Source organism: Sus scrofa, chromosome 8, assembly GCF_054392235.1.
Source record: "Sus scrofa isolate SSC_HxYL_T2T_F1_AM1 chromosome 8, Sscrofa_HxYL_maternal_Yorkshire_Landrace_v2.0, whole genome shotgun sequence".
Taxonomy (NCBI): Eukaryota; Metazoa; Chordata; class Mammalia; order Artiodactyla; family Suidae; genus Sus; species Sus scrofa.
This window is the reverse complement of record NC_139390.1, coordinates 42,668,140-42,693,972: the sequence shown is the minus strand read 5'-3', so window position 1 is coordinate 42,693,972 and position 25,833 is coordinate 42,668,140. Positions and strand designations below refer to the sequence as shown.

At 44.6% G+C, this 25,833-nt stretch overlaps 1 long non-coding RNA gene across 1 annotated transcript; it reads left to right on the top strand.

Moving 5' to 3' along the window:
• The first annotated feature begins 364 nt into the window (after positions 1-364).
• LOC102161965 (uncharacterized) lies at positions 365-14,647 on the top strand. The gene is made up of 5 exons (XR_014812507.1): positions 365-540; positions 1,283-1,491; positions 13,309-13,368; positions 13,881-14,007; positions 14,519-14,647. It is a non-coding gene; the product is annotated as an uncharacterized LOC102161965 (long non-coding RNA).
• Positions 14,648-25,833: the final 11,186 nt, after the last annotated feature.

Sequence of the window (25,833 nt, the reverse complement as noted above, 5' to 3'; positions counted from 1 at the left end):
TTGACAGAACACTGTAAATGAGCTATAAAGGAAAAAATAAAAATCATTATAAAAAAAAAGAACCAAAATCTTAATTTGGGATATTTAATTAAACCAATAAAATGGTCCCCAAGAAAGACAAATACAAAGCCGTAATAAGGAAAATGTTGTTCCAGAATCCCATGATGCACAGAAACCTACTTAGCTCAGACCACTTCAGAAAGGCCCACTCCCCGCCCTCTGGCTCTGGCCTTCTTCCGGCCCGCCTCTGTCACTGAGCAAGCACAGAATGGGCCCGCCCACTTCTGGCGGGGCGGGGGGGGGGGGGCGGGCAAACTGCCAATCACTGCGCCAAGATCTCTCAGTGCATCCCGGACCGGGGCTCAGAGTCAAGGTCTTAGTTCCCTGGTCCTTAAGGCATCTCACCCTTGGGCCTGGGGGTTGAGCCGCTGGAGGTGAGCGGGTGTCCGGCCGAAAGGCCCAGGGTTTAGCTGACCCCGGCCTCTCAGCATTTCCCTGGGCCTCCCCAGCCTGTGGAGTCCGGGGTAGGATCCGCGTTAGGTGAGTGAAATAGTGCTGTGGTCCACAGTTTGGGAATTGCTGTTTGGTGTAGGGAAGGGGTGGAGGGGAGGCTGGCCAGGTGATCCTACACTGCCTGCTTTGATGGGCCTGTTCAGCCATGTTTCTGCAGACCATGGGCCCCAGGCCTGCAGCATCGACTGGAAACATAGAAACTGGGGATGTGGCCTTGCAGACTTCCCAAGTATTTAGGATGCAAGCCAAGGTTGAAGAGTTACCTTCTAAACATAATAAAGGACCAATAGAAGGTTTTTAGCTGGAAGATAATTGTAGTAGTGAAATGGAGTTTTAACTAAAGAACAACCCCCCCTTGGCTAAGAAGGCAGCTGCAAGCCTTTCCAGCTGTGCTCATCACTATGCCACCCTTCTTGTAATAATGTAACAACTGTGCACTCTCTGTCCAAGCCAGCAGCCCTGCTAATCAGGTACCCAGCATTGCTTATCAGTTCTGCTTCTGTAACCTTGCTTGCTCAGGTTCTTAGGGAGGAACACTGTCTGCTTGGGGATGGGGGAGGTCCAGGATGCTTACATGGGAAAATCAAGACCTTGTAGTGTATAAAAGTTACTGAGAACAAAGACCTGGTGCTCAGACTCTGGAGGTGACTCCTCTGAGCCCGGCACCGGTGCTGAATAAACCTTGCTTTTCCATATCTCTGAGTGCTGTTTGTCTTCTTCCATTGCCATGGTTTTTGCGGTTTCTGCAACATTTTGGTGCATTGGCCAGGAAGCCGACAACCGAGCTGGCTTCTTGTGTCACCGTTGTCAGGGAACCGGGGGAGGCCATGGTCGCCGGCCCAGTGACAGGTGGATAGTACTCACTGGCCATTTTGCCAGATCCAGACCCTCACTCGGGCCATGGCCTTGGCCCACGCCACTTCCCGAATGGACTCAGAAGGAGAGTGGAAACAGGTTCCTGGACAGGACGTCAGACTGGTGAGTGCCCCGGGGACATCTGCCCAAGTCAGGACCCGCCATACGGCAGAAGGAGAGACTGATCACCTCTCAGTGACCAAAGGGTCACTCAGGTCAGGGTTTGCTCCCTTGGGATCGGGAGGCTTGTCAATTCTGGTGTGTGTGTGTGAGTGACTGGAGAGAACAAGAGCCCATGCTCCACCGTCTTTGGACTACATAGCCAGAGTGAGTCCTAACCTGCAGTTACGCGGCGACCCTCATACAGCTTATGGTGGCCCTCTTCGGGGGGATCCTGACGTTGGGGTTTATACAGACCCATCTATGCTAAGAGGCACCTGAAATATCTCCTCCAGGGGAGCGGTCAGGCGGACGAAGCGATTCTGAGGCCTTGACCTCACTGTTTGTCTTGCGTCACCGGCACAGGGTGGGACTTCACACAATGGGTAAATCAGCTTCCAAGCCCACTGTCTTAGAGTATATGGTTAAGAATTTTAAGAAAGGATTTTCTAGAGATTATGGTGTTAAGGTGAGTCCTGGAAAACTGTGTACTCTCTACCCTAGAGTGGCCCTCCTTTGGTGTTGGCTGGCCTCCAGAAGGGACCTTAGATGTGTTCACAGTTGCAGCAGTATATAATGTTATAACAGGAGACCCTGGACACCCAGACCCATTTCTGTATATTGATCAATGGTTGGAAATTGCCTATTTGAGGCCCCCATGTGTTCGGTTCTGAACCACAGACCAGGGACAGTGTAGGGTGCTAGTAGCCCAGTCCAAGAAGAAAACCTTGTCTCAAAAGAAGGTGCCACCTATTTATCAAGGGGAACCTGAGGACTTGCCCCCTATGCCACCACCTTATGTGCTGCCGGCCCCACCTCCAGGAGCCAAAGGTCCCCAGATGCCAGATAGCCCACTGCCTTCTGTTTCTCCTCCTCCTTCTGCTTCTGAAGTTCCCAAGGCAATATCACCCCCGCAGCCAGATTCTCCAGAACCTATGAGCAGGCGTCTCTGGTCAGCTCAGGGAGCAGCCACTCCAGCATTGCAAATGCCCTTACGGGAGACACGAGGACCACAGCAAATCACCCCCAATGGGACCATACAAGAGGGGGGATGTTTTTATTATTACCAGCCCTTTTCCACTGCTGATCTCCTCAAATGGAAACACTATACTCCCTCATATTCTGAAAAGCCTCAAGTGCTGATTGATCTCTTAGAATTCATTTTCCAGACACACTGTCCCACCTGGATAGACTGCTGGCAACTCCTTTTTACTCTATTTGACACTGAAGAGCACTGGTGAATTGTAACAGGAGCCCAAAAATGGCTTCAGGCCAATGCGGGGGGTCGAGCAGACTTGGCAAACTGGGTGAGGGAAGACTTCCCAGAAGAAAACCCCCACTGGGACTATGACACTGAAGAAGGGAAACGTAACCTAGAGAGGTACTGGCAGGCCTTCCTACAGGGGGCAAAAGCAGGGGCTAAAAAGCCCACTAATATAGCTAAGATCAGTGAGATACACAAGAGCCAAATGAAAGCCCAGCCAAATTCTATGAGAGACTATGTGAGGCTTTCCGAACCTACACTCCTTTTGATCCTGAGGCCCCTGAGAACCAACGGATGATAAATGCTGCCTTTGTGGGACAAGCCCAATCCGCAAAAAGCTACAGAAATTAGAAGGCTTTGCAGGAGAGAATGCCATTAAACTGTTGGAAATAGCCAACAAGGTTTTTATTCACCGAAACCAGGTGGCCCACTGTGATGTAGAAAAGAGAATGAAACAAAAAGTGACTCTTCTGGCAGCTGCCCTGTCAAAACCGGTGCCCCCACTGGGACCACCCTGTAGGGGACAAGGCACAAGGCCAGGGAAAAGGAGTCCCCTGGAACATGACCAATGTGCTTACTGCAAAGAAAAGGGACATTGGAAAAATGAATGCCCCAACCATCCTGAGAAAAAGACCAAGGCCCCACCTAGCCGGTACTGATCTGAGCCATTCAGCACCAACCTGATTGGCCTAGCTGAGTCTGATTAGGGGGGACCAGGCTCTCTCCAACTGAGCCTATGACTCTCCCTAATCAGCCTATGGTCAGAATTCAAATAGGGGGCCACCCCATAGACTTTATGGTTGACACAGGTGCTGAACTTTTTGTGGTTACACAACCTGTGGCTCCCCTCTTGGGGAAAGAAACCACCATTGTTGGGGCCACAGGTAAACAAACCCACAGGCCCTTCTGCGGTCCTCGATGATGTCAGTTAGGAGGCCATGAAGTAATACATGAGTTTCTTTACCTGCCTGATTGCCCAGTCTCCCTGATGGGAAGAGACCTGCTGGCTAAAATGGGGGCACAAATTTCCTTTTCTACTGATGGATCAGCCCAACTTAAATTGACAGAACCCCCCTCTCCTTTAATCATGGCTCTTGCTGTAAAAAGAGAAGAGGAATGGTGCTTGTACTCTTCCCCTTCAGAAATGGGGACAATTCCCCCAGAACTAGAGACTAAATACCCATTGGTTTGGGCTGAAGGAAACCCACCAGGACTGGCAAAATGCCACGCTCCTGTCTTAATTGATCTAAAACCCAGAGCTCAACTGGTAAAACTACGGCAATACTCAATTCCCAGAGAAGCTTGACTGGGAATCCAGGTTCACCTGGATAGGCTGCTTCAGAATGGACTGTTAATAAAATGTCAGTCCCCTTGGAACACCCCTTTACTGCCCGTGAAAAAACCGGGAACACAGGACTACCGCCCAGTACAGGACTTGAGAGCCATAAATGAAGCAACAGTCACATTACACCTGTCCGTCCCTAACCCATATACCCTGCTGGGGCTGATCCCCTCCACTGCTGAATGGCTTACTTGCCTGGACTTAAAAGACGCTTTTTTCTGCCTCTGGGTGGCACCTGCCAGTCAGCCCATTTGCTTTTGAATGGGAGAATCCACATACAGGGACAAAGGAACAGCTCACCTGGACTAGACTCCCACAGGATTCAAAAACTCTCCCACTCTTTTTAGTAGCGCCTTAGCTGCTGACCTGGCTGAATTTCCTGGACAAAAACTGGGCTGTGTTTTGCTACAGTATGTTGACGACCTCTTACTAGCTGGCACCACGGAGGCTCAGTGCCTAGAGGGAACAAGAGCTCTCCTTTCCCTACTGATGGAGGCAGGGTATCGGGTATCAAAGAAAAAGGCACAAATCTGCAAAAAACAAGTCAAGTATCTGGGCTTAAACATCATGCAGTGCTGATGAATGCTGGGGACTGAAAGTAAGCAGGCAGTTTGTGCCATTCCTGTCCCTACCACCCACCGGAAGGTTCGTGAGTTCTAGGGGCAGCAGGATCCTGCTGGATATGGATCCCCGGGTTTTTAGACCTGGCCAGCCCTCTGTATGAGGCTCTAAAAGGGGAAGAAAAGGCTCCCCTTAAATGGGGACCAAGCCAGGAGACAGCATTTCAGACAATCAAAACCAAACTCACTGAGGCTCCAGCCTTGGGACTTCCTGATGTAACCAGAGAATTTAACCTTTTGTTCATGAGAAAAATGGGATGGCTGTGGGAGTCTTGACTCAAGAATTTGGGCCTTGGCAGAGGCCAGTGGCATATCTGTCTAAACAAATTGACTCAGTTGCTGCTGGATGGCCTCCCTGCCTCCGAGCACTGGCAGCTACCACCTTGTTGGTAAGAGAGGCTGACAAGTTGACCCTGGGACAAAACCTCAATGTTAAAGTCCCACACTCAGTTGTAACCCTAATGGATATCAGGGGCCACCATTGGCTCACACATGCACAAATGACTCAATATCAAGGGTTACTATGTGAAAATCCACGGGTAAAATTGGAGGTTGTACGAACTCTGAACCCAGCCACTTTTCTGCCAGATGAAGCGGGGCCCCCAGACCATAACTGCCTGGAGGTACTAGATAAGGTGTTTTCCAGCAGGCCTGGCTTGACTGATAAACCACTCCAAAATCCTGACCTGGTTTTATATACTGATGGCAGCAGCTTTATGGAGGATGGAAAAAGGATGGCAGGATATGCTGTGGTATCTGACTTAAAAGTGATAAAAGCAGAGGTGCTTCCTCAAGGCTGGTCAGCACAGAGGGCAGAATTATGGGCCTTAATCAGAGCACTGGAACTCAGCCAAGACCAGCGAGTTAATATCTATACCGACTCACGATATGCCTTTGCAACTTTACATGTCCATGGAGCCTTATATAAAGAAAGAGGGCTCCTCACTGCTGAAGGAAAAGGAATTAAAAACCAGGCTGAAATCTTAAAGCTCCTAGAGGCAGTATGGGAACCTAAAGAAGTTGCAGTTATCCACTATAAAGGCCACCAAAAGGGGGATGTCCCAGTGACAAAAGGAAACCATAGTGCTGATGCAGCTGCCAGACAGGCAGCCCGGGGACAACAGCCAGACAAACCTAAGGTCTTGCTGGCCCCAGAAGTGCCAGCTGTCCCCAAATATTCTCCAGAGGAAGAAAAATGGATAAGGGAGGAAGGAGGAACTAAAACTAAAATGGGATGGTGGGTCACACAGGACCACCGAGTTTACATTCCAGAACAGCTGGCCTACAAACTAGTCCGCCAAGAACATGAGCTAACCCACATGGGCAAAACTGCCTTAGAGACCCTACTGGGCTGGTACTATCTCATTGCTCATCTTCCTGCACTCTGCTCCTCTGTCTCCCAAAGATGCGTAACCTGTTTACAGAATAATGCCCACCAGGGGCCCCACAGACCAGCTGGGGCACAGCACTGCGGACTATCCCCATTTGAGGATATGAAAGTGGACTTTACTGAGGTCACCCCTAGTAAGGGGTACAAATATTTACTAGTTTTTATCTGTACTTTTTCAGGATGGGTAGAGGCCTTCTCTACCCGAACTGAAAAGGCAAGGGAAGTAACCAAGGCACTCCTGAGAGACATTATTCCCAGATATGGAATGCCTCTGACCATCGGGTCAGATAATGGACCGGCATTTGTGGCCAAAACAGTACAACAGGTGGCAAAAGCTTTACAGATCCAATGGAAACTACATTCTGCTTATCGCCCTCAAAATTCAGGGAAAGTAGAACACATGAACCAAACACTTAAACAGACCCTGGCAAAGTTACATCAGGAAACTGACTTGCCCTGGATAGACATGTTGCCAGTGGCCCTCTTAAAAGTAAGATGCTCACCCTGAGCGGGAATAGGATTCTTGCCATTTGAAATCTTATATGGAAGGCCACCTCCACTAATCAGTTTAAAAGGAAATACCAGGGAGTTGGGAGATTTGGAATTACATAAACAATTACAAGGACTGGGGCTCACTATTTCTCAGATACATAGATGGGTCACAGACAGAATACCTGTGTCCTTAGGTATAACAATACACCCCCACAAGCCGGGGGACCAGGTGTGGATAAAGGACTGGAAAAAGGAGCCTTTGAGGCTGGTATGGAAGGACCCCTATACTGTAATTCTAACCACCCCCACTGCTCTTAAAGTAACAGGAATAGATGCTTGGATCCATAATTCTAGAGTAAAGCTGGCTGGCACAGCTGACGACCGTGGAGAGTGGGAGACTGCCCTCGATCCAGAGAGACCTCTTCGCCTGACAATACAGAGAAGGAGATGATGATCTCAAAGCCCTGCAGTTATCCACTATAAAGGCCACCAAAAGGGGGATGTCCCAGTGACAAAAGGAAACCATAGTGCTGATGCAGCTGCCAGACAGGCAGCCCGGGGACAACAGCCAGAAAGCTGGTCAGTCAACGCAGGGCTGAAGCTTGAGGAATTGGCAGCCTGGTAAAATAAACTGCCTTACCTCCCTTCCACAAGAGACTCTCTAACTGTCATATACTGTTATCTTATGACCAACATGTATGTTTGCTGCCTGTTGCTGTTAATCTGGTCCCCTTTAGTTCTGTCAGGATCCATGTCCTCATGTGACCCGTATTCGAGTGACCCGATCAGATCAAGGGGTTATATGGACTTTGCTTTACTCCACTCATTTCTCCTGTTCTGGAGAAATTCATGGAAGTTGTACTCACAACAGGACCACTTATTCTATCTGTCAACAGGGAGACCAATATACTTGCTTTGATCCACGATACTCACCAACTGAGGAATGGTTAGAAGTCTGGCACTCTCATAAATCAGGGCAGCTAATTAATCAGACCCAAATTACCAACCCCAAGTTGACAGTATCAATACTTTTTGATGCCTGTGAAGCTATGAATGGGTCATGGACTTCTACTAAACCATGTGGAAGCCCATCATGGGAAAGAGAATATAGGCTCCAGCATAAATATATGTGCTGGGGGACCACCTGGAGCAATTGCCTGGAATGCACTTACTGGAGCTGTGTGGCCTGGGCAACCTGGAATAAGGGAGACAAAACAGCTGTCCTTCAAAAGGGTACAGCCCCTCCAGACTGCCAGACTAAAGCTTGTAACCCAGTTAATTTCACTATTTTCAATTCCAGTGAGCCCAAATGGAAGGAGGGTTTCAAAATAAGCATTTGCATTGACGGAAGAGGCCTTGACCCTGGAGCTGTGCTACATTTCCAGAGAATCACGTTTGCACTCCAAGCTGCCTCTCACAGCGTCTTTCATTCCTCTTATGAAGAGATAAGAAACACCCCACCTCCCATTCCAGCCACAACTAAGAACTTGTTCTTAGCCCTGGCAGAAACTATTGCACAAACTCTCAAGGTCTCCTCTTGTTATGTATGTGGGGGAATGAACACAGGAGACCACTGGCCTTGGCAAGCCAGAGAACTGGACCCATTAGAGCCTCATAATGAGACTGCATACCCCCAACTCACCAATGGAGTATGGCTCCTCAGAACTGCTATTATAGGGAGAAATTGTCTTGCGAGGCGGGGAGGATGGTTTAATGTTTCAGTTGGAAGCTTAACATGTTTAGGCCTAAGGTATTATAATCTGATTGCCCAAAAGACTCAATGGTGGTCATCCTCCAATCGCTCAGAGCCCAAGCCTAATCCCTTATCTAACTTTTCCCACCTTCGACAAGCATGGGAAGATATCAGTACTAATATCCAGTGGCGGGCACCAAAGGGATTATATTGGATTTGTGGAAAAATGGCCTATTCCATACTCCCCCCAAATTGGGCTGGGGCATGTGTACTGGGAACAATCAGACCTTCCTTCTTCCTGCTCCCGCTGTCACTAGGGGAGCAACTGGGAGTTCCTATATATAGGGCACAGGGTGCCCAGAGAGACCGGAGAGCTCTTCAAATTGGAGACTTGAAAGATGATGAATGGCCCCCAGAATGGATAATTCAATATCATTGACTTGCCACCTGGGCAGAGGATGGCTCTTGGGGATATCGCACCCCTATCTATATGCTGAACCGCATCATCAGACTACAGGCGGTTTTGGAACTTGTAACAAATGACACTGCAAGGGCCTTGACTATATTGGCCCAACAACAAACTAAAATGTGCAGTGCAGTCTACCAAAATCACTTGGCCTTGGATTATTTACTTGCTTCTGAAGGAGGGGTTTGTGGAAAATTTAACTTAAGTAATTGCTGTCTACAAATAGACGACACTGGAAAGGTGGTAGAAAAAAAATTGCTGACCGCATGACTAAACTTGCCCATGTGCCTGCACAAACTTGGAAAGGATGGGATACAGACAGTCTCTTTGGTAAATCGTTCTCTTGATTGGGAGGAATTAAGACAATGGTCGGAATAATCATGGTTATACTCACAGGGTGCCTACTTGTTCCCTGCCTTGTACCTCTCCTGATAAATATTATAAAAGGTTTTATAAGAACCATGGTTGAAAGAAAAACAGCCTCCCACCTGCTACTTATTAGAGGCTACCAAAGGGTTATGACTAATGATGATCTGTAAAGGGTGCAGATGCACCCTGAACATCAAGAGAGGGGAATGAAATGGAGTTTTAACTAAAGAACAACCCCCCCTTGGCTAAGAAGGCAGCTGCAAGCCTTTCCAGCTGTGCTCATCACTATGCCACCCTTCTTGTAATAATGTAACAACTGTGCACTCTCTGTCCAAGCCAGCAGCCCTGCTAATCAGGTACCCAGCATTGCTTATCAGTTCTGCTTCTGTAACCTTGCTTGCTCAGGTTCTTAGGGAGGAACACTGTCTGCTTGGGGATGGGGGAGGTCCGGGATGCTTACATGGGAAAATAAAGACCTTGTAGTGTATAAAAGTTACTGAGAACAAAGACCTGGTGCTCAGACTCTGGAGGTGACTCCTCAGAGCCCGGCACCGGTGCTGAATAAACCTTGCTTTTCCATATCTCCGAGTGCTGTTTGTCTTCTTCCATTGCCATGGTTTTTGCGGTTTCTGCAACAGTAGAAAATGCTTTTAGGAGTTCCTGTCGTGGCAGAAATGAATCAGACTAGGAAACATGAGGTGGTGGGTTTGATCCCTGGCCTCTCAGTGGGTTGAGGATCCGGCGGTGTTGTGAGCTGTGGTGTAGGTTGCAGATATGGCTGTGATCTGGCATTGGTGTGGCTCTAGCATAGGCCAGAGGTTACTGCTCTGATTAGACCCCTAGCCTGGGAAACTCAATGTGCCTCAGGTGCAGCCCTCAAAAAGACAAAAGACAAAAATAAATAAATAAATGCTTTAGGAGTTCCTGTCGTGGCATAGCAGAAACAAATCCTACTAGGAACCATGAGGTTGCCGGTTCAATACCTGGCCTTGCTCATTGGGTTAAAGATCTGGAGTTGCTGTGGCTGTGGCATAGGCCGGCAGCAACAGGTCAGATTAGACCCCTAGCCTGGGAACCTGTGTATGCCCCAGGTGCGGCCCTAAAAAGACAAAAAAAAAAAAAAAAGTGCTTTTAATAAACGGAGAAATGTGGGTAGCTTGAATTGGGGTGGTACCAGTGCCTGCCATTCTGGTTCTGTGCTCTTCATGGTTGGTTTACTTAATGACTTGGTTCTGACACATTAGACAGACTGGTTTTCTGGTATGCTTGGGAAGAAGGGGCACAGGAACACTTGGAGTGCTTGAGTGCTTTGTTAGTTTCCTCGCTGTTGTACTAGAATCCTTTTTTTTTGGTCTTTTTGCCATTTCTTGGGCCACTCCATGGCATATGGATTTCCCAGGCTAGGGATTGAATCTGAGCTGTAGCCACCGGCCTACACCAGAGCCACAGCAATGCGGGATCCGAGCCATGTCTGCGACCTACACCACAGCTCAGGGCAACGCCAGATCTTTAACCAACTGAGCAAGGCCAGGGATCGAACCCGCAACCTCATGGTTCCTAGTCAGATTTGTTAACCACTGCACCCTGATGGGAACTCCTAGAATCCTTTTTAAACACATCCCTTCTGGAGATCCTGATGTGGCATAGTGTTTAATGAACCCGAGTAGTATCCATGAGGATGTGGGTTCCATCCCAGGCCTTGCACAGTGGCTTAAGGATTCAGCATTCCTGTGGCTGTGGTGAAGGTCAGTGGCTACCTCCCTAGCCTGGGAACCTCTGTGCAGCCCTGCAAACAACAACAACAAAAAATACAACCTTACTTAAAAGTATTATTTTTTTCTTCCTGTTATGCTCTGCAATTTACTAGCTGTGTGAAATTGTCCAAGACTTTTGTTTTTGTTTTCTTTTCTTTTCTTTTTTCTTTTTGGGGCTGCACCCCCAGTATATGGAAGTTCCTAGGCTAGGTGTCTAATCCAAGCTCAGCTGCGATCCTGAACCCCAGCCACAGGAACTCAGTATCCAGGCCATTTCTTTTCTTTTTTTTTTTTTTTTTTTTGTCTTTTTGCCACTTCTTGGGCCACTCCTGTAGTATATGGAGGTTCCCAGGCTAGGGGTCAAATCAGAGCCATAGCTGCTGGCCTATGCCAGAGCCACAGTAATGCAGGATCCCAGCCACGTGTGCAACTACAGCACAGCTCAAGGCAACACCAGATCCTTAACCCACTGAGCAAGGCCAGGGATCTAACCAGAAACCTCATGGTTCATAGTCAGATTCGGCAACCACTACACCATGACGGGAACTCCATGGATCCAGGCCATTTCTGCAACCTGCATCAGAGCTCATGGCAATGATGAAACCTTAACCCACTGAGGGCGGCCAAGGACTGAGCCCACATCTTCATGGATACTAGTTGGGTTTGTTATGACTGAGCCACAGTGGGAACTCAAGGGCAAGATATATATATATGTATATATATTAATATTTTATTTATTTGTTTATAAATTTGTTTTGTTTTTTAGGGCTGCACCTGAAGTATTTGGAGGTTCTGAGGCTAGGGGCAAATTGGTGCTACAGCTGTGGGCCTAAGCCACAGCCAAAGCAAGGCAGGATACCAGTCACATCTATGACCTACACCAGAGCTCTTGGCAATGCCAGATCCTTAAACCCCTGAGCATGGCCAGGAATCGAACCTGCAACCTCATGTTTCCTAGTCTGAGGCCTATACTTTCCACAGAGGGGAGGTGAGGTGGGGTCTGTCAAGGGGCAGGCTCTCCTCTGTGACCCAGGGTGCCTGCAGGGGCTTGGCAGCAGCGGGGGGCTCTGCAGGCAGCTGGGAGGGGTTGTGTCTATTCTGGCTCCCCCTGGGCTCCAGGTGGGACCTGCCGGCCCCCCCCCTCTGCTATTAAAGCTCCACCATCTTTGGATTCATGGTGGTTTTGGCTTCAGGACATCAGGGGGCTGTGTCTGTGCAGACAGGAGCTGGGTTTCCTGACAATGGAGGTGACCCTGGGAGGACAATGTAAGGAGAACTGAGGAAACATGGGGAGACACTTCCTAGGTGGGACTGAGTTCTGAGGGTGTCTGTTTCAGAGGATGCAAGAGGGGCTCCATGTGGAAAACTGCGTTTTTGGTTGGATTTGTGTGCGGTAGAGACAGCATGTGGTAGGTGGAGGCCAGGTTTCCTGGCACCGTTTCCAGTGGAGGCTGTCCTTCCCTGTGGTGTGTCCTTGTCCCCTTGTCCAAAGTTAACTGACCCCACCATGAGGTTTTAGTTCTGGCTCACTGGTGTTCCTCTCCTCTGGGCAGCTGTTTTGCTGCCAGCGCCACCCTGTGTTGGTGACTGAAGCTTCACCATTAGTGTGAAGTGAGGGTGAGAGATGCCTGCAGCCTGTTCTCTCTGAGGATCCCTTTGACTCTTTTGGGTTCCACACAAAGAACAGAAGGATTTGCTCTTTGATGGAAACAGCTTCATGCTCCTGGTCTCTGAAGATGGAGGCTCTGTTACCTGCAAACAGGTGGTCACACAGCAGAAACTTTTATGAATCCTTGTGGCCCTGGGAAGGAAGGGGAAGAAAAGGCCTAAGGACTCAGGGTCATTTTGGAAGAATTCTTAGAACAAAACTTCATACAACCTTGATGCAATTCCATGACCAGTATTAAGAAAGAGCATCAGATGTGTGCTCCCAGAGACGCTGTCTGTTGTTCCTCAGGGAGCATCAGTGTTGTTTCATTAAGAGCTCCAGAGGATTGTAAGGTGAGGCCAAGGAGGTAAGCATGTGAGCTCCTGCGTGTGTTTGTGGGAGTTCCGAGCAAGCTTCAGCCCAAAGAGAGGCAAGAGAGTCTGCCCCATAGGGCTTTTGAAGGGAAAAGTCAGTGCGGCCCCCATACCCTATGTGAGCCGAATGTTGGGACATCTGTATGGGGATGAACACATGTATCCAAGCAGGAACAATCTCACTTTGTTCTCCTTGTAGGAAGGGACTGTTCCTGAATCTTTTCTGAGACAAAGGCGGGAGAGTTTGGCCTTTTCAACATTTCAAAGTTGGCCTTGGAAATATAGCTTGTGGGTGTGGTGGACTCAGGTGAAATAGCTTTTACCTATGATGGTGGATTCTCAAGATGCTGATGTGATTCCTCCACACAGTACTGATGAGAAAGTGACCCAGAACTGGAGGAAGAAGAGGAGGAAATGGCAGCTTCTCAGGTAACCGTCCTGTCCTAGGTTGGAGTCTGTGTCTGCTTTTCCTCCTGAAATGCCATGAATTGAGAATGTAAGAATCATGAATTCTCTCCTTCTGATACTCTTGCCTGGTGAGGATGTTCTCAAGTACCTTTTCCTTGTGCACATAGGGTAGTCAGGATCAGCTCTTAAAAAGGCTGTCACTCTGCCCCAGAGCCTTTTCAGCATTGTCTGTGCACAGGATCCCTGTGGAGCATGCATTGTCACGATGAATCATTACCTTTCAAGGGTTGAAACTCTTCCGTTGGTGAGACATCACCATGGGAAGGCATGTCTAGAACAGTTTTATGGCTCCCGTGTCATCCCCTTTAAGGGAGGTAGAAATATGGTAGAGAATACTACTGTTTCAAATATATAGTATTGAATGTTTGAAGACATTAAAAACATTCAAAGCATTTCTTTTGACTTGCTGCTTTCATCTTGAGTCACATAATGACCTCAGCTTTGGCACATGGCATGTGCCCTTTCCATTTCAGGGACTTCTGACATTTGAGGATGTGGCCATCGATTTCTCTCCAGAGGAGTGGGAATGTCTGGATCTCGGTCAACGGGACCTGTACAGAGATGTGATGATAGAGATCTGTAGGCACCTGGTCTCCTTGGGTGAGGACCCCTTCCTTCCAGAATTCCTTTTCTCCCACTGGGTGTGGGATCCTGCATTTGCAGAATGTCTCCTGCCATTTTCTTGCCCATACAATAGATTTTCAGACCCCACCATTTTAGGAGTAACTGAGAGTTGGTGGGTGCAGGTAGAAAGGCTTCATAATGAGGCATCCTCATTGTAACCGAAGTCCTCCTTGAGGAAAGGTGCCTCCTTCACTTTAGATTATTTGCAGTTCTGGCAGTTCATATGTATAAAGAGCTCTGCCGGCCTCTTAAAATCAGATTTGGACCCTTTACTTTTGACTCAGGAGTCCTTAGATGGGGAAGAGAGGAACTGATTTTTACCTGTCACTCAGGGTCTGCAATGTGCTTTCAAAAGGCAGTATCTGGGGAAATTACTGCCTAGAATGTCTTACCATTCCACAGTGCCAGCTCTTGCACCTGAGTCCAATCCTAGATTGGATATTGGTGAATCTCTAGGAAAACGAGTGTTTTTCTTTCCAATGAACAGAGTATGTTATCTCTAAGCCAGACCTGGTTCGCCTGTTGGAGCAAAAGACAGATCCCTGGGATGTGAAGGGAATGGAGACAGTAGCCATACAGCCAGGTATGTGTGCATGGGTGAAGCAGATGACACAGGAATCTTAAAATTGGCTTTGGGAAGATGTGCTTCAATGGCACTGATTTTTGAGAAACACAGGTTTATTCTGTCTCTGTCTTAGAGCGACACCTGCTGCCAAAATCTTGTGTTCCTTAGCCCTCCATGTGTTTTCCTTCATCATCCCGGATTCTTTCTCACATCCACATGGAGAGCCAGAATCCTGGTCTTGACCTGTGAGGACCTGAAAGTCCTGGCTCTTCTTTTTTTATTTTTTTCTTTTCTGACTCCTTTAGGGCCATACCTGGGAAACTGGAGGTTCTCAGACTAAGGGTCGAATCAAAGTTGTAGCGGCCACCTCATCCACAGCAATTCAGGATCTGAGCTGTGTTTGTGACCTCCACCACTGCTCATGGTAATGCTGGATCTTTAGACTACTGAGTGAGGCTAGGGATTGAACCTGTGTCCTCATGCTTCCTAGTCAGATTCATTTCCTCTGAGCCACGATGGGAACTCCCACCTGGCTGTTCTTCCATTGCTTTTGGGTCCTAGTAAAGGCTGTGTACATTTCTGAATAACTTTTAAACTCATTTGTCAAGTTCTGTTTCTTCATCTAATCAGAAGTGTGTGAGGAGAGTTGTGGAAACATTGAATTTGTTGACTAAATTCTAGGAGTAGTGGGGACAGATATTGTATATTTTCTGCTTTTAAATGTACAATCCTTTGGAAACCAAGGTTCAGACTAAGTCACTGTATCAAAGCATAATGCACCTTCCTAAATGTAACCCTCAGATTTACTTCATTATATCCTTATTGTGGTAGAAACTAACACAAGACATGTTAAATGTATTTTCCCCACTTAGTGGTATAATAATATGTATATTTACTCAGAATTCTTCACTAAATTAATGCATAGTGGAATACAGATTATACCCCACAATCATTAAAAGTCTTCATTCTTCTTGGAGTTCCCGTCATGGCTCAGTGGTTAACAAATCTGAGTAGGGACCGTGAAATTATGGGTTTGATCCCTGACCTTGCTTGGTGGGTTAAAGCTTCGGTGTTGCTGTGAGCTGTGGTGTAGTTTGCAGACGCAGCTCAGATCCTGCATTGCTCTGGCTGTGGCGTAGGCTGGCGGCTACAGCTCCAATTCGACCCCTAGCCTGGGAACCTCAATATGCCACAGGAGCAGCCCAAGAAATGGCTGGAAAAAAAAAGACAAAAAAAAAAAAAAGTCTTCATTCTCCTTTAATTCCTTAATAACCATCCTTTTATAAATTTGTCCTTTTTAACCTGAAGCTTCTCAGGAGTGTGTTCTGTGTTCACCCATACTTTTAGATGCAAAGGCTTGATTATAACACATTCAAAATAGCTACATATTTGGTTAGAAGTAAATCAGATATTTAGTCATCACACTGTGTCTATGAAAATGTTTTGTTCATAAATATAAAATTACTTCAAGCAAAAAATAGTCTGTTTTTTAAAATCTGTTTCTGGAGTCCCTGTTGTGGCTCAGTGCATCAAGAACCCAACATATGGAGTTCCCCTTGTGGCACAGCAGAAATGACTCTAATTAGTATCCATGAGCATGCGTGTTCATCCCTGGCCTCACTATGATTTGACTCCCAATCTGGGAACTTCCATATGCTGTGAGCGAGGTCATTAAAAAAAAAAAAAAAAAAAAGAACACAACGTAGTGTCCCCGATGATGTGGGTTTTTTCCCTGGCCTCACTCAGTGGGTTAAGGATCTGACACTGACACAAAATGAAGTTTAGATCATGGATGTGGCTTGAATCTTCTGCATTTATGTGGCTTAAGCCATAGCTGCAGCTCCAGTTCAACCCCTACCTAGCCCATACATTGCAGGTGCATCCATAAAAAGAAAAACAATCTATTTTCCTCATGGTGTAATGAATCATTCTATATTTAATTTCAAACATTTATTCTATGAGTATATGATTCTTTGCATATGCTACAACTTTCATGTTCTTCATTTATAAAGAAAGTTTTATTTGTATTCTAAAGAATGCATCACAACCTTTTTATTTTTGTATCTATTACAGCACTCTGTCTGTAATGGATTTCTTAAATTTTTCTTTGTCATTTAAATCCTTATTCATTCAAATTTTTAGTTGAGGTTTATATGACCAACTATAATCCATACTTTGTGAAATTCTCCTGCCTGTAACACATGCCACTGACTCAGAATATTTGCTCCTTTTCATTTTTAAAAATGTTATTAGAATATAGTTGCTCTAAAAGGTTGTAATAATTTCTGCTGTACAACAGAGTGATTGAGTTATACATATACACATCCACTCTTTTCCAGATTGTTTCCTTTATAGAGTATCACAGAATATTGGATAGATTTCCATGTGCTATATAGCAGGTCCCAGTTAGGCAGTTTTTCCATATATCACAGTGTGTATATGTCAATCCTCACCCCCCAATCTAGTCCTTCCCCCACTTTTCCCCTTTGGTAACCATAAGTGCGTTTTCAAAGTCTGTGTGTCTGTTGCTGTTCTGCAAATAAGTTCATTTGTTTACTTTAAGATTCCACATGTAAGTGATATCCTGATATTTGTCTTTTGCTGTCTAACTTCACTTAGTATGGTAATCTGCAGGTCCATCCACGTTGCTTCACATGGCATTGTTTCAATCATTTTTACTGGTAATACTCCTTTGTATACATTCATCATGCTCCTTTGTCAGTGGACATTTAGGTTGCTTCCATGTCTTGGCAATTGTAAATAGTGCTGCAAAGAATATTGGGGTGCATGTATCTTTTTGAGTTAAGGTTTTTGTCTGGGTAGATGCCCAGAAGATGGATTGCTAGATCATATAGTAGTTCTGTTTTTCATTTTTTGGGCAAGCTGCATACTGTTTTCCATAGTGGTTGTAGCAATTGAAATTCCCACCAACAGTGCTGGAGGGTTTGCTTTCCTTTGCACCCTCTCCAGCATTTAATGTTTGTAGTCTTTTTGATGATGGCCCTTCTGGCTGGTGTAAGGTGGTACCTCATAGTAGTTTTGATTTGTATTTCTCTAGTAATAGCAGTGTTGAACAGCTTTTCTTGAATTTTTTGGCCATCTGTATATCTTATTTGGAGAAATGTCTATTTAGATCCTCCCACGTTAGGGATGTTTCCAGCTTTTGCCTCTTCAGATATTTTCTCTGGTCCTTTCTCTCCCTCTTCAACTTCTAGCACCCCTGTAATGGAAATATTGGTGCATTGCCTGTTGTCCCACAGTTGTCTTAGACTAGCCTCATTTCTTTTCATTCTGCTTCCTTTATTCCGTTGCTCATCAGTGATTTGCAGCAGTCTGTCTTCCACCTTCCTTATTCATTCTGCTGCCTGCTGTATTGTGTTCTTGGTTCCTTCTCGTGAATTTTTCATTTTGGTTATCATGCAGTTCATGTCTGTTTGTTTATTCTTTAAATCTTCTATGTATTTGTGTGATATTCTTGTAATTTATCGATCTTTGCCCCCAGTTTTTTTTTGTTTCTGAGATCATGGATCATCTTTACTATTATTGCTCTGTTTTTTTGTTTGTTTGTTTGTTTTTTTATGGCCATACCGATGGCATATGGAAGTTCCCAGGCTAAGGGTCCAATCAGAGCCAAAGCTGACTGCCTACACCACAGCTCCTGGCAACACTGGATCCTTTACCCACTGAGTGATGGTGGGGATTGAACCCATGTCCTCGTGGATACTAGTCAGATTCCTTCCTGCTGAGCCACAATGGGAACCCCCTCATTACTCTAAAGTATTTTTAGTGTTGGTTGCTTGCCTCCACTTCACTTAGCTGTTTTCTGGGTTTTTGTCTTTTCCTTCATCTGGCACATGTTTCTCTGCTGTTTCATTTTGTCAAACTTTCTGTGTGGTGTCTTTTTGGCAGTCTACACAGTTGTGCCCTCTCTTGCTTCTGGAGTGGGAAACTTTGTGGGTGAAGTTGATACAGGGGCTTGTGGCAGGCTTCCTGGTGGAAGGGACTGGTTCCTGCCCACTGGTAGGTGGACATGAGTCTTGTTCCTCTGGTGTGATTAGAAAGGTGGCTGTGTCCCTGAGAGGACTTCAGGCAGCCTATTTGCTACTGGGTTCCATTCCTGTTTGTTGTTGGGCCTTGGGCTTCTCAGCCTTGATGGATGGGGTCTGAGTTTCCCAAAGTGGTGGCCTCCAGGGGAGCTCACACCTGTGCTTATTCCCTGGGCCCTCCAGCTCCAATGTCCTGGCCTTACAGTGAGCCACAGCTGAGCCCTCTTTGCCAGGAGAGCCTCCAAAAGATGCAGGTAGGTCTAATGCAGATTCTTGTGGAGTCTCTGCTTTGTCCTGGGACCTAGTGCACATGAAAAGCTTTGTGTGCCCTGCAAGAGTAGAGTCTATGTTTCCTGCAAACCTATTTAGCCCCTGTGCACAAGCCCCCCTGGCCTTCAGGTCCAAATGCTCTGGAGGCCTTTCCTCCAAATGCCAGACCCCTGGTCTGGGAATCTGATAGGGTTTGGGAACTCCTGTTGGAGAGCCTCTGCAATATAGTTATTTTCCAGTCTATGAGATGCCTCCCTGGTGGGCTCATATCGGTAAACTCCCCTACTGCCATCTTGATGTTGCTTGTCTTTGTGTGTAGGATATGTTTTTTCGCAGCTTCCAGTCTGTCTTGTTGATGATTGTTCAGCATTTAGTTGTTATTTTGTTGTTTTTGTGAAAAGAGGTGAATTCGAGGCTTTCTATTCTACCATTTTATATCTGAACCTGTGAAACATTTCCTTTTTTATTTTTGAATTGGTTCCATATATGATTTAATTCAAACTCACGACACCCTTTTTTCTTCCAGACAGTAAAAATTGGAGGTGTTAAGCCATAGAATCTATTGTAAAGATAACTTTGCAGGGATGACCTCTTTTTAAAAAATGACAAGCTCCCTCCTTTATGACATGGTTGCCTGATATGAACTAGGTATCTGGTTTTGGTAATTTGGGGATGCATTTTATAACATTTATCTACAAGAGCAAACAGAAGTGACCCTGCCCAAACATTCTCACTAGGTGTATCTGGGTAGCCATCTGCTAAGTCAACCACATACCCCAGACACACAGTTCACAACCTGACAGACAGTCAACTGAAGTGCTGACCACGCAGGTGCCTAGATTCTGATGTGTACCTAGTTAGCCTTAACTTTCATGAATCATTGATTCTACCTCAAGTAAAGTTTTTTTTTTTTCCTGTTTTTTTTTTTTTTGGTCTTTTTGTCTTTTCTAGGGCCACTCCCACAGCATATGGAGGTTCCCAGGCTAGGGGTCCAATCAGAGCTGTAGCCACTGGCCTATGCCAGAGCCACAGCAACACGGGATCTGAGCCTCATCTGCAACCTATACCACAGCTCATGGCCACGCCGGATCCTTAACCCACTGAGCAAGGCCAGGGATTGAACCTGCAACCTCATGGTTCCTAGTCAGATTCATTAACCACTGAGCCACAATGGGAACTCCCTACCTCAAGTAAAGTTTAACACTGCGCTTTTAAAGCTTGTCAGAGTAAAACTTAAGTATCTGCAAAGTTTTGTCTTGGTAAGAATATGAAGATAACTGATTCCTCTAGAATCACAGTGTGTCGGTCGAGCTAAGTCTTCAGATAGCTATTTACTGGGACTCCAGTACTTTGGAAGTTTTAAGGATTTGCTTTCATTCCAACACATCATTGGTCTATACTGTGTTGCATGAAATTGGTCATTTTACTTCTAGGAATGTGAACACGGATTACCCTGGGGGAAAATGTATCTTGGGCCTTAGTACCATGACAGAGGTACTAAATTACATGCCACTTATCCATGGACATCCTTTTCTTTTTTTGGCCTCTCTGCAGGGACAGATCTGAGTTACCTATGCCACAGCTGCAACAGCACTGGATCCTTGAACTCACTGTGCTGGGCCTGAGATCGAACCTCCATCCTGACACTGCAGATACATGCTGACCCCATTATGACACAGCAGGAACTCCCGGGGGTGTCCTTTTCAAGGGAAATAAAGTTCAGGCTTGAATTCACTACCTAATTCTTGTAAGTATTCAGGCTATTGTAGCATGTAATTTGTTTTAAATATATCCCTGGGCTTTATCTAATGTCTATTGATTGATTTTCCATTCATCTGTAATTCTCCTTGTGTTTTAACAAGCTATCTCACTATTATTATTATTTTTTTGAATGAGGCAGGGAACAGCAAATCTTGGACTCAGGGCAGACACAGGAATAGGGGAGGGAGATGGGAAATATGAAATGAATTATGTTCAAAGTAAAAAGCCCATGGCGATGGAAATAAAAAAGTAAAATCAACTAAAAGGAAATGTAAAATAAACCAGAAGGAAAATGCAGGGGAAACCCCCTCAGTATATTTTCTGTGTGCTACTGGATTCACTGACATCTTAAAAAAAAAAAATCTCTTTCGAGATTGGGTCACTTTGCTGTACAGTAGAAATTGACAGAACACTGTAAACTGGCTATAATGGAAAAAATAAAAAACATTTTAAAATGGAAAAAAAAAAGCTCTCTCTCAAAACTTAAGTTCAAATCTCATGAACCATCTAATGAATAATGAATTCTGAACGTCATTCTGATTTAACGTAAAATGTTGAGGACTTACCTCTAAGCCAATTAACTTTCATATAAAGTGCCATATATGAAGGCATGTTGATTTGCTGAAACAAGAAAACAAACAGAACAAACTTTTTCTGACTGCTACAACTGTCATCTTAAAAAAACCACTCTCTAGAATTTAAATAACTTATTTCTAGATGTAACCAAACAAAAGCATGTGTGTTAAGTATTCTTGTGTAGAAGAATGACTGGCACACAAAACCAGAGCCTGAATGTGTAATTCTGGCTATGAATTTTATTTTATTGTCTTTTTGCCATTTCTTGGGCCGCTCCCACGGCATATGGAGGTTCGCAGGCTAGGGGTCCAATCTGAGCTGTAGCCACCAGCCTACCCAGAGCCATAGCAACGCTGGATCTGATCCGTGTCTGCAACATACACCACACAGCTCAGGGCAACACCAGATCCTTAACCCACTGAGCAAGGGCAGGGATCTAACTCGCAACCTCATGGTTCCTAGTCGGATTCATTAACCACTGTGCCACGACGGGAACTCCCCTGTATTGTTCTTAACTTTAATAAGCTTCTGAGGGTTTCTTCTTCTACACCGGTTAACTTCAATGCTACATCTGTTTTGGGGAGCTGCCATCCAAAAGATACTGTCCAAAAGGCTGGAAATCTCCTCGTTTCCATTAGTATCTTTTGCTGGTTCTGTAAATATAGCTGGACCTTGGACTGCCAATGCTGGTCCCCAAGGATGAATGGGAAGACCTAGCCTGTTGTGCTGAAGCTTCCTCTGCAGTTGTTCCCACCAATTACGGAGAAGTCCTCGGGCTGCAGGCCATGGCAGAACCACCAGCAACAGCGTGGCGGGCGCCATGTTGCTCACCCAAAAGCCACCAAAACATTTCTTTTTTTATAGATGCATAGTCCCTGTTCTACGTGATAGTTACTTAGAAGGTTTATTTATTTATTTATTTATTTATTTATTTTTTTTTACTGGGAAAATGTACTTTTATTTGGGCCTTAGAATCAACTTCTTTTTTTTTTTCCTTTTTATTTATTTATTTATTTTTATTTTTATTTTCCCACTGTACAGCAAGGGGGTCAGGTTATCCTTAGATGTATACATTGCAGTTACAGTTTTTCCCCCACCCTTTCTTCTGTTGCGACATGAGTATCTAGACATAGTTCTCAATGCTATTCAGCAGGATCTCCTTGTAAATCTATTCTAGGTTGTGTCTGATAAGCCCAAGCTCCCGATCCCTCCCACTCCCTCCCCCTCCCATCAGGCAACCACAAGTCTCTTCTCCAAGTCCATGATTTTCTTTTCTGAGGAGATGTTCATTTGTGCTGGATATTAGATTCCAGTTATAAGTGATATCATATGGTATTTGTCTTTGTCTTTCTGGCTCATTTCACTCAGTATGAGATTCTCTAGTTCCATCCATGTTGCTGCAAATGGCATTATGTCATCCTTTTTATGGCTGAGTAGTATTCCATTGTGTATATATACCACCTCTTCCAAATCCAATCCTCTGTCGATGGACATTTGGATTGTTTCCATGTCCTGGCTATTGTGAATAGTGCTGCAATGAACATGCGGGTGCATGTGTCTCTTTTAAGTAGAGCTTTGTCCGGATAGATGCCCAAGAGTAGGATTGCAGGGTCATATGGAAGTTCTATGTATAGGTTTCTAAGGTATCTCCAAACTGTTCTCCATAGTGGCTGTACCAGTTTACATTCCCACCAACAGTGCAGGAGGGTTCCCTCTTCTCCACAGCCCCTCCAGCACTTGTTATTTGTGGATTTATGAATGATGGCCATTCTGACTGGTGTGAGGTGGTATCTCATGGTAGTTTTGATTTGCATTTCTCTTATAACCAGCGATGGTGAGCATTTTTTCATGTGTTTGTTGGCCATCTGTATATCTTCTTTGGAGAAATGTCTATTCAGGTATTTTTCCCATTTTTCCATTGATTGATTGGCTTTTTTGCTGTTGAGTTGTATAAGTTGCTTATATATTCTAGAGATTAAGCCCTTGTCAGTTACATCATTTGAAACGATTTTCTCCCATTCTGTAAGTTGTCTTTTTGTTTTCTTTTGGGTTTCCTTTGCTGTGCAAAAGCTTTTCAGTTTGATGAGGTCCCATGGGTTTATTTTTGCTCTAATTTCTATTGCTTTGGGAGACTGACCTGAGAAAATATTCATGATGTTGATGTCAGAGAGTGTTTTGCCTATGTTTTCTTCTAGGAGTTTGATGGTGTCCTGTAGTATATTTAAGTCTTTCAGCCATTTTGAGTTTATTTTTGTGCATGGTGTGAGGGTGTGTTCTAGTTTCATTGCTTTGCATGCAGCTGTCCTGGTTTCCCAGCAATGCTTGCTGAATAGACTTTCCTTTTCCCATTTGATGTTCTTGCCTCCCTTGTCAAAGATTAATTGACCATAGGTGTCAGGGTTTATTTCCGGATTCTCTATTCTGTTCCATTGGTCTGTCTGTCTGTTTTGATACCAGTACCACACTGTTTTGATGACTGTGGCTTTGTAGTATTGCTTGAAGTCTGGGAGAGTTATGCCTCCTGCTTGGTTTTTGTTTCTCAGGATTGCTTTGGTGATTCTGGGTCTTTTGTGGTTCTATATAAATGTTTGGATTGTCTGTTCTAGTTCTATGAAAAATATCGTGGGTAATTTGATAGGGATTGCATTGAATCTGTAGATTGCTTTGGGTAGTATGGCCATTTTTACAATATTGATTTTTCCAATCCAGGAACATGGAATATCTTTCCATTTCTTTACATCTTCTTTGATTAAAGTTTTATAGTTTTCAGCATATAGGTCCTTTAACTCCTTGGTCAGGTGTATTCCAGGGTTTTGATTTTGTGAGGTACAATTTTAAAAGGTATCATATTTTTGTATTCCTTTTCTAATGTTTCATTGCTGGTATACAGAAATGCAACTGACTTCTGAATGTTAATCTTATATCCTGATACTTTGCTGAATTTATTAATCAGTTCAAGGAGTTTTGGGGTTGAGTCCTTAGGGTTTTCTAGGTATAGTATCATATCATCTGCATACAGTGACAGTTTGATCTCTTCTCTTCCTATATGGATGCCTTTTATTTCTTTTGTTTGTCTAATTGCTGTGGCCTGGACTTCCAAAACGATGTTGAAGAGCAGTGGTGAGAGTGGGCATCCCTGTCTTGTTCCAGATTTGAGTGAGAAGGCTTTCAGTTTTTCCCCATTGAGGATTATATTTGCTGTGGGTTTATCATAAATGGCTTTGATTATGTTTAGGAATGTTCCCTCTATACCCACTTTGGCGAGGGTCTTGATCATGAATGGATGTTGAACTTTGTCAAATGCTTTTTCTGCGTCTATTGAGATGATCATATGATTTTTGACCTTTTTTTTGTTAATGTGGTGTATGATGCTGATTGATTTGCGTATGTTGAACCATCCTTGTGAACCTGGGATGAACCCAACCTGGTCATGGTGTATAATTTTTTTGGTATGTTGTTGGATTCGGTTGGCTAAGATTTTGTTGAGAATTTTTGCATCTATATTCATCAATGATATTGGGCGATAGTTTTCTTTTTTGGTGGTTTCTCTGTCTGGTTTTGGAATGAGGGTGATGGTGGCCTCATAGAATGTCTTTGGGAGTATTCCTTCTTCTTCAACCTTTTGAAAGAGTTTAAGGAGGATGGGCACCAGATCCTCTTTATATGTTTGATATAATTCACCTGTGAAGCCATCTGGTCCTGGACTTTTATTTGTAGGGAGTGATTTTATGACCTCTTCAATTTCATTTCTAGTGATCGGTCTGTTTAGTTGGTCTGTTTCTGCTTGATTCAGTTTTGGCAAGCTGTAAGATTCTAGAAAATTGTCCATTTCTTCCAGATTGTCAAACTTGTTGCCATACAGTTGTTCATAGTATTCTCTTATGGTTTTTTGTATTTCTGCTGTATCCGTTGTGATTTCTCCTTTTTCATTTATAATTTTGGTTATTTGGGTTCTTTCTCTCCTCTTTTTAGTGAGTCTGGCCAGGGGTTTGTCGATTTTGTTCACCTTTTCAAAGAACCAGCTCTTGGTTTTATTAATTTTCTCTGTTGTTTTTTGAGTCTCTATTTTATTGATTTCTTCTTTGATCTGTATAATTTCCTTCCTTCTGCTAACTTTAGGACTTTTTTGTTCTTCTTTTTCTAATTCGTTTAGGTGGAGGGTTAAGTTGTCAATTTGGGATCTTTCTTCTTTTTTGAGAAAGGCCTGGATTGCTATAAATTTCCCTCTGAGCACTGCTTTCGCAGCATCCCATAGATTTTGAGAGGTTGTGTCTTCATTATCATTTGTTTCAATGTAGTCTTTAATTTCCTTCTTGATTTCCTCATTGACCCATTGGTTTTTTAGTAGCATGTTGTTTAGTCTCCATGGAGTAGGTTTTTTCTCTTCCTTTTCCCATGGTTGATTTCTAATTTCATGGCATTGTGGTCAGAGAAGATACTTGAGATAATTTCTACGCTCCTAAATTTATTGAGGTTAGCTTTGTGTCCCAATATGTGGTCGATTCTTGAGAATGTTCCATGAGCATTTGAGAAGAATGTGTATTCTGCTTTTTTTGGATGTAGTGTCCTGAAGATATCAATTAA